This window comes from Bubalus kerabau, chromosome 21, assembly GCF_029407905.1.
Source record: "Bubalus kerabau isolate K-KA32 ecotype Philippines breed swamp buffalo chromosome 21, PCC_UOA_SB_1v2, whole genome shotgun sequence".
Lineage (NCBI taxonomy): Eukaryota > Metazoa > Chordata > Mammalia > Artiodactyla > Bovidae > Bubalus > Bubalus kerabau.
The window spans coordinates 4,693,912-4,703,211 of NC_073644.1; the positions used below are offsets into that span (position 1 = coordinate 4,693,912).

The 9,300-nt window shown below is 47.7% G+C and overlaps 1 long non-coding RNA gene across 1 annotated transcript; it reads left to right on the forward strand.

Moving 5' to 3' along the window:
* The first annotated feature begins 5,254 nt into the window (after window positions 1-5,254).
* Window positions 5,255-8,486, forward strand: LOC129636257 (uncharacterized). The gene is made up of 4 exons (XR_008706834.1): window positions 5,255-5,308; window positions 5,790-5,981; window positions 7,349-7,416; window positions 8,293-8,486. It is a non-coding gene; the product is annotated as an uncharacterized LOC129636257 (long non-coding RNA).
* The last annotated feature ends 814 nt before the right edge of the window (window positions 8,487-9,300 follow it).

The window sequence follows — 9,300 nt, forward strand, 5'->3', positions numbered from 1 at the left end:
GAAAAGCTATTCTCTGCCTGATGCTGCAAGCCCAGCAGTGGCTACTTGCTGAAAATATAAAACAACCAGCTACACAACTATGGCAGCAGTTTGGAGGATGTAGAAAGAAGAAACCTGTGTTCTAGGGTCTAAGCCCAAATTGCATTGCTATTAAGAATCCTTTACTTGTGTGTAACTTCAAGTGATTGTATTTTGTGTCCTTTGGTGACCACAGTTCTGAAAACATAACTATAACCATGTGCATCTGATTTATCTTGCTCTGTTCACCTTCATCCCACTATGTGTATGTCATGGTACATACACACATTCGTACAGCACAGCAGCGATACGTGTTCTGTATATCCAGCTAATGACCAGAGCCGTCGGGCACCTTGGTGGGGCAGGACCGCCCCTTCCCACAGGGAGCTGGTCCTCTCGGGTCCCTGTCAGGTGCTCGACCGTTCCTCCTCCATCCTCGGGAGATGTCACCTTGCACACCAAGGTGATGGACACCAGTAGGTCCCTACCGTGGATGTGGGAAATGATCCTTCTCTTTATCCTCACTCTTGACCAAGGTTATTCTCTTTATCATGCGCAGACTTTATTGAGTGGTGCCAAGTGAGATGAATAGAAGCAAATAATGACAGGGCCGCGGTGATGAAGTGTGGGGCCGGGGTCGCCCAGGCTTCACGGGGAACAAATTGAGTCGCATCCACGGCTCATCCATTATTTAGGGGTGATTGGCCAGGCTTGGCTTCTATAGATCCGATCATCATTCAGATGTCCATATTTAATATGTAACATAAATTTCTCATTTGGATGTCGATGGCTTGTCACCACACAACAACAACGCATAAAAGGAGAGGTAATGTATGGATTCTCAGAAATATTTGACATAAATAAATATGTAAAAGGGAGATAATAAAATCTGTGTCTGTCTGCCTGCCAGTGAGCCTTCATGTCAGACTGGACAGCTCCATCTAATACCACGATTTTATGCAGCTGGATCCTATGAATATTGGCCTGCACGCTGGAGATTAAGGCACAGCAGATGTTTCTCTGCAGGCTAACAAATATATCACCCCTGATAACGGATGACAAATGTTGTTCCATATTGTGTCAGACAAAACCGGGGCTCTTGTAAAACAAGTGTTACAGCTGGAATGGGGTCTTTTAACACAGTTACCTAAGGAGAAGAAGCACAGACGCCACCCGCCCTGAGCTTCCAGCACACCCAGCGGCGGTGGCGGCCTCCCCGCCGGCCGGGGGCAGAGGTGCGGGGCAGAGGTGCTGGTAATTGAGAGCAGGCTCGGCTCCCAGGCATGCTGCCCGCCCTGCACGACCAGAGCTCCCAAGCCCGAGTTTGCAGCGAGCTCCCCCTGAGTGAGTCACCAGCACAGTTCTTTCCATGAGGGCCCAACAGCAGAGATGGGGGCCGCCCGGGCGAGGTGGGGAGGGTCGCGGAGGCGGGGACACAGAGCCGCTCACACGCGCTCATCGCTTATTCACTCTGCCGGTCCCGCGGCAGCGGCTCGGTTTACAAGACACGGAGAGTTAAATGTCACCCGGAGAAGACAGACAAGGCAACGCTGCCTGTGTATGAAATATGACACCAGGGTAATTAGCAAACTTCGTGGCCCCATCCCGCATCTCCTTTTGGTCACTTGCCCTTCGGACGCTGCCCTGGTGTCCTCCTCGAACATCTCAGCTGAGTTGGGGAAATGGTGACTCCTCCCTCTTTACACACTTGTTTATTAATTCTGTGTCTTTTCTCTCTATCCTTCTGACAAAAAAATAATGAATTCTGTTCTGTAACTTTCACGACAGGCAGACTTCCAGGCAAGTCAGCAAGGTTGGAGTTTGTCTTGACATGTTTCTTCATTGCTTTCTCCGGACCATCCACCCACCGCACACAGAGTCTTCTCTTTCACCTACGAAGATGCTGAGGAGGACCCCCGGGCCCGCGGCCACGTCCGGTCACTTCCCGATTCCTCCACGAACCCCCTCCACCCGCCCCACTCCTCACGGAGCCCCTGCTTTCCAGGCTCCGTGTTTTCCCCGAGCAATTCCACACAACGAGATGGTAACAGTTGTTTGTCTGATAAAGCACGTACTATTTAGAACACAGATGTTTGATTATTATTTATTTCTCTCTGAAGCCCACTAATTCAGTCCCAAATGATCTCTTTTTCCCTTTTGCTTAAATTTAATTTGGAATGTATGTTGTTGGTAAGTGACAGACAGTTTAATTATTAATAGGATCCTGGAATGTGATGCACCGGTGTTTTAAATTCTTTGGGGGCCCAGCCACCACCACCTCCTTCCCACCGTGTGCTGCTGGGACTTGGGGATGAGCACAAAGGTAATTACCAGGCGGAGACAAGTCTGCGCGGTTCCTCGTCTGCATCCCGCCTGCGACTGTATCAGGCGCCTCTCGCTGCACGTTGAACCAGGGAGGCCTTCAGCGTGTTCCTCTCTCGGGGCAAGGGTGTTTATCAGTATGTGTGTGTCTGCCGGCTTCCACAGGCAGGTGCCTGGGTATAGCGTCTGGAGTCACAGACAAGTTCAAGGAAAATCGCCACCTGCCTGCGGTCCCTCCTAGAACATTAGCAAGGAAACTGCAGGACAGCAGGTTCTTAGAAGGAATAAAGAGTAAAGAAGAGAGGGCAGAAAAAAAAAAAAAAAAACCGGTTGAGAGGGTCCCTGGGAACACGGCAGTCAGTCAGCTGATTTCCCGGGCTTATTAGCGCCGCTGGAGCTGGTGTGGGGAAGCGACTCCGGTTTGATCCTGTATGGGCCAGTTAGTCTCACAGTCTGCCTCTGGAATGGCAGCCAGCAGCCTCGCAAATGTTCACCACTGGTCAGGGGAGGCCGGGCCCTGGCAGTGGTTAAGAGGCAGCCTAGCTCATCCCCCAACAGGGTTGGGAAGCAAAGCCCGAATCTGCTGCAAGGGGCAGGGTCTGGTCACTGGCGGAAGGGCAGGCCCCTCGTGTCGGCGGGCAGAGCCTTTTAGTCTCTGGATCATCACAGAACTACAGCTTTTCAAAAAAATTTTTCTTGAAATATAGTTGATGTACAATGTTGCCTTAGCCTCAGGTGTACAGCATCGTGCTTTGGATATGCGTGTACGGATTACTGTGTCTCTTCTGTTTTAGATTCTTTGCATTATAGGTTATGGCAGGATGTTGAGCAGTGTTCCCTGTGCCATACAGGACGTCCTTGTTGGTCACCTGTTTTCTATATAGTCATGTGTGTATGTTCCTTCCCGTCTCCTCATTCATCCCTCCACCCCAGTAACTGCTGTTCTGACCCCTCCCATGATCTTTGTGCACATTTTCAGAATCACAGGTGCTCCATCTTCTTTTTGGAGACAGGAGCTCCCAGGACTACCTGACTGCTCCTCTCTGGGTCCCAAGCAGACCCACATCCGTGCCAGGGCTGCCTTGGGTTCCTGACAAAGGCTGTAACACTAACAAGCACCCAGATGATTGAAGAAAAACCCGGAAAGTTGTTTGTGTCTCCACAATGGACCTGAGCCTCACCGTTGCCCCATTTCCCTCGAAGCCGAGGCTGTCTTGCTCACCAGGGCTCCGGCCTCAAGCAGAGACAGGCACAGAGTCGGTGCTCGACTAACACAGGCCGCTGGAGATTTGAACATAAGTTATGTGAAGATTTTGGGTGTCTTGAGGACAGTGGGGGCCCTGGTGGTGAAAGGGGCATGAAGGGAAGAGCAGGGGATGGAGACTCGGAAGTTCAGTCTTGTTTAGAGTGGACAGCAAGGAACATGCTCAGGAAGACGGACTCAGGACGACAGCACCATTAAGCCAGGAGCCTGAGTGGTTCTCTGAGGGCTTGGGCTCCCAGAGGAGACAGAAGAAGCAGAGGAGAGGCTCCGAGGGGCCCTGAGCCCAGGCCTGCCCCGGGCATGAGGAGAAGGCAGGGTGGCCTCTGACAAGAGCCACTCATTTGCAAAGAGTGGCTGCAAGTTTTGTGGCATTTTAAATTGTAAAACACCTGTGCAAAGTGTTTAATTGAGCGGGTCACAAGGTGACCACACTCACCAGGGCAGAACGGGAGGACATGGATGGTCCTCAAACAAACGTGCTCTCCCGGTGCCGACATGACCTCAGGCGGGGCCCCCAGCGCTGATAGCTGGACGGAGAGCTGGTCACTCTTGTCGGAGGCCACCCTGCCTTCTCCTCATGCCCGGGGCAGGCCTGGGCTCAGGGCCCCTCGGAGCCTCTCCTCTGCTTCTTCTGTCTCCTCTGGGAGCCCGAGCCCTCAGAGAACCACTCAGGCTCCTGGCTTAATGGTGCTGTCGTCCTGAGTCCGTCTTCCTGAGCATGTTCCTTGCTGTCCACTCTAAACAAGACTGAACTTCCGAGTCTCCATCCCCTGCTCTTCCCTTCATGCCCCTTTCACCACCAGGGCCCCCACTGTCCTCAAGACACCCAAAATCTTCACATAACTTATGTTCAAATCTCCAGCGGCCTGTGTTAGTCGAGCACCGACTCTGTGCCTGTCTCTGCTTGAGGCCGGAGCCCTGGTGAGCAAGACGGCCTCGGCTTCGAGGGAAACGGGCAACGGTGAGGCTCAGGTCCATTGTGGAGACACAAACAACTTTCCGGGTTTCTCTTCAATCATCCGGGTGCTCGTTAGTGTCACACTAAAGTGGCAAACTTTAGTAATATTTAAACTCTGTACATCTTGGTATGACATCTTTATACCACTGGGTCTTTCTATTTTTATATTTCCTAAATATCAAAGTATGAAATCAGAGAGTGAGTTTTTCTAAGGAGTCCAACTGGAAAGTGGCATGGCATGTAGAAAGTGAGGGAGAAAGGGCAGAACCCTACAAAGATGTCAACCAGGGGTTGCAAAGAGTCAGACATGACTGAGTGACTTTCACTACAAAGATGTCATATTTGAATAGCTGCAGTCTTCCTGCTTGCAGGAAAAAGTTGTTCATGACTCAAGTTCATGTCCAGTTTTAAAAAACTTTCTCTGACTTCCAGCCTTCAAAGGTCAGGTATGCTGTTCCTTTTCCGATTCTTTTCCTCCTATGGGAATGCCTTATATGATTTTTGAAGTAAGTTGCTTTGAACGATGGACTAGTGCTAACGTAATCATTAAAGAGCCCACTAAGCTGGGGGTGGGGGGTGGAGAGGGCAGGGCAGGCTTCTCAAAGGGCTGTGCCTCCCCTAGCTTGAAGAGGGCACCTGGAGTTCCTGAGCTGGGGGTTTTCAATCTCGGAGAAACTTGCTGTGTTTACCAGGAACGAGACGCATCCATAGGAACTTAAGTGTAATATCTCCATGCTGTGACTAAGGTCAGGCGAGGTCTGCCTGTTCTAATGTGTTCATTGTTTTTGCCACTGGTAGTTTGATTCAATATATTTTCCTAATGCTGGTAATTTTTTGTTTGCTTCTACTGGTTAAAAAAAAAATCCACGAACAAAGACAGAGCAATACTCTTTAATGAGCACCTTCTTATTAAGTAATGTTTGATTATGGGAAAAAAACAGAAAACACTAACTGGATTCTGGAACCAGAGTACCCTGACTTTGAACACAAAATATTGTGAGTTTGACTTTAATAGAACCACGAGAGAATATTTACTTTTATTTTTTTCTTTTGCTAACTACCATGTCTAAGTAGGGTTTACAAATATCAGATTATTTTTAAATCCTGTATAGATGTTCGCATAGCTGGGAAATGATAAGCCATTCCTTACTAAGAAGTCTGGGTCCACACTCTTTTGAACCCCAGAATCTCTGTCAGCAGAGACGGGAGGTGAAGTCATTTGGATAGAGGTGTCTTTACAGGTACCCTGGAGCTGCTTAAGTGCTGGGGACACATGTGGTTCCCGCCACTTGCTAAGACATTTTCCCAGGAGCCAGTCTCTCCCTGAAGGGAAACCTGAAGAAGAGTCCCCGTGGGAGCAGAGACATCGAGTGGGGACCACCCAGCTGCAGCATGCCTCAGAGACCACCTGTTTCTCAGGTAGGTGCCCTCGTGACGGATGGAGCAAGTACTACGAGAGCGGAGTCTACCTCGAAAAGTCACTGCAAATAATTAGAGCATGACAGCGGAGTATAGAAATTCAAGGAACGAGCACATGATAAGTAGATAAAATGTGTAATATTGTGTTTTTAAAATCACCACATCTTTTATTCTTGTTCAGCTATATTACTTTTAAAAACTTTCAAAGTCTCATAGCTACTTTAATTCACATATAGTCATGGTTGAAACATTACTCAGAGACTGCCTTGAAATGCTATGTTATGGTATGTGCTGGTTTGCTTCTTTTTTTCCTGAAGTTGAGGAGATACAGTTTGGTGATCTCTACAAAGGATCCTTGCCCAGGACTTACATTCCCTTCAGTAAGTGTCTGGGATAGTTTTGGGGAGCTGTCTAGTCACAAGCTTCCACGAGAATCAGTCCCCAGAATGACAGACTGCTAACATCTAAAGCCATTTCCCCACGAGAGACCCCAGGGGAGCAGGGGGGACCCGCAAAACTCATTCAGAGACCCTGGAACGTGAGCCCTCCTGTTATGGAGCGTCAACGCAGGCAGTTGCACTCAGGCAAACTCGGGTCGTGGTTCTCGTGGAAGTTGTGTTCATCTCACAGAAATAAACAAAACGTCACTGCGGCCAAGCTAAGCTGTCTTCAATCCCCAGCCCCTCAGCCCCTCTCGATGTACCCATAAACGGGAATCCCCACAGAAATACACATGTTTGGTAAATGATCACCGATTCCTCATTTGTCATACCTGTTCACTAAGGATTCATTCAGCTAACAATTGAAAAGGCAATTTTATTTTTCACAGACTACTATGACCATAACTACCATAACAGCATATCTGTGCAGTCAAAGCTATTTTCTGTGAAATTAAAGCACTGATTTTACTACCCAAGTTTTTCCCACTGAAATAATCTAAGAATTACAGCCTAACACCTGTGTTAACAACTATTGTCTTGTATACAGTCAGCCTTCTGAGAGTGAGTTCTTTGTCACTTCCTTCCCATTTTGAGTGCCTTTGTAAGCTGTGTTTTCTTATGATCTTTTTTGCTTCATTGGACAAACTTGAAAATCAAAGAAATTGAACTTCAGTACTGTGGGTAAAAGCAGAAAGTAATGATTCTACCCTAAAACATGATTATGCCAAAGCAAAGGCTATGCCATATTTTAAGAGCATCCTTTCTCACATAATGTATCAGATTGAGCAGATTATGAATAACTCACTACAGACATATAGACGGCTCACAGATACCACACTAGCCTTTGCTGAAGGGGTTGGTGCTTTTCAGAAAATCCTAAGAAACAAATTGTATTTATGAGGTAACTTCTAATTCTGCTGCTCACAGCTGACAGGATCATACTTTCCTCACCCGGACCTCAACATTTCTGCTGGAGGAAATAACACATTTTATATGTATCCTGTGTATGAAAACAAAATGTGAGAACATAATTTCAGCTCTGAAATGCCCAGAATTAAGGTATACCTTTCCACTGATATAAAGAACTCCCCAAATAATCTTTGGTCAGTTTTGACAACATTGAGATGGGGAAGGGACAAGGTCATTCTCTCTAAACATCTTCTTACTCTTTAGTGGAAAACACTGAAGTGACAGATTAAATCATTAGCTTATATTAGTTTTCCAAACTTGATTTCCAGTTTCCAGTCCACCGGTAATGGGAAATCTTAAGCCATGTAGAGGGAATGAACTCTTAAATGATTATCTGATCCTACTTTACTGATTTTGCTGTTTTCATTAAACAGTAGAACTATTAGCTTCTTCTCATGATGAAGGGGCTGATTTCAGAAAGAAAAGCACGCTGTTTCAGCTGTGTTCCCGTGACGATGGGGAAGGCGAGCCCCCGCTCCAGATTGGGTGGCCAGGACATGGCCCTCTGAGCCCGAGAGGTGCCACCTTTGCACATAAGGCTGAGTTGTGTTGTCTCCTTTAGATGAACATGTTTAAAGGCAAAATAGAGGAGCTGTTGATTTGGAATTAGAACTCAGATTCTAGCAGCATATCCCGGTGCGAGTTTGGGCCAGACGCCAGTCTTCCGGACCTTCAGGCTCCCTTCTGAGTGAGGCGAGTGAAGTCTGTGCTCGCACTCCCTGATCAGAGGGCAACCCCAGATGCAAGGCCTTTGTCAAATGTCCCTCTAGGCTCCAGCCTGTGCCCGCTTTCCAGCTGGCATCACAAGGCTTGAAAAGGACACTGTTTCTACCCTCATGTCCACCTGAGGCCTTAATGCAGCGTTCTCTTTGCTGGTTGTTCAGTCCTTGACGTCTGCAAAGATATGATATTCCTTCCATTCGGCCATGACGACACGCGGATGAAGAGGAAAACCATAAGGAGAACAACGTGAGGAGGAAGACGCGATGGTTTTAATTAAGCAGAGGGTGAGAAGGGGGCAGAGGCTGCTGATGACAGCAGTAGTTAGAGCTGCGAAGAGCTTGTCGATGACCTCATGTAGGTTACATGACATTTGGAAGATTTTTGTTCAGATCGCCCCACACCCTATGAACTTCATTCCTGCTTTATTTGCTTGGAATGCCAAGTGTAGGTAAACTTGGGAAAACCAGTGTTATTTTCTCTGCCAGCCCAGGGTGGTTATTCTCAATGTTTGCCGACATAAGACGTGAGCATGATGTTGCAGTTTCTCACAATCTAACCGACTTGGCAAGGATCTCACACAAAATGACTGAGTCCCAGAGTCCTTCTGGAAATCTCGTGTCTTTCATAAAATTAAAATTTGAACTCACAGATCCTTGATCTTAGAAAATAATGTATGCTTTGCAAAAATCAGAGCTTTGTCTTATCTCCATCTATTGAAGGCATCAGGGTTACTTTTGCTTTCCTATTGCAACTCTTTCTATTTTTGTCTCTTCATCTTCTCTGCTGCCCTTTACCTCTGACAGACTCCCAAACGCATTTGACTCTTGAACCACACTGTTCTGAAGCACACAGGCCCACTTAGACACAGATCCTTTCAGTAAATACTGAGAACGACATGATGGTTGATCGTGTCTGAGGATGAGAACCTCTGATGTGGAGGAGCCAGGGGTCTGGGAGGAGCAGTGTTTATGGAGGTCAGATTGTGAGATTAACCACGGACTTTCCACTGCACAGGGAGCCATGCCCTCACCCCCCACCATGCTCAAGGGTCAACTGAACTTAATAACTTGGGGTCTCTTCCATCCAAAGTGGCTTCTTCTGCAGCCAGACTCTGTCAGAGGCCCTGTCCATCCTGTCCAACAAGGGTCTGGAGAGAAAGATAAGGGGTCACTGAAGATCTCGTGCAA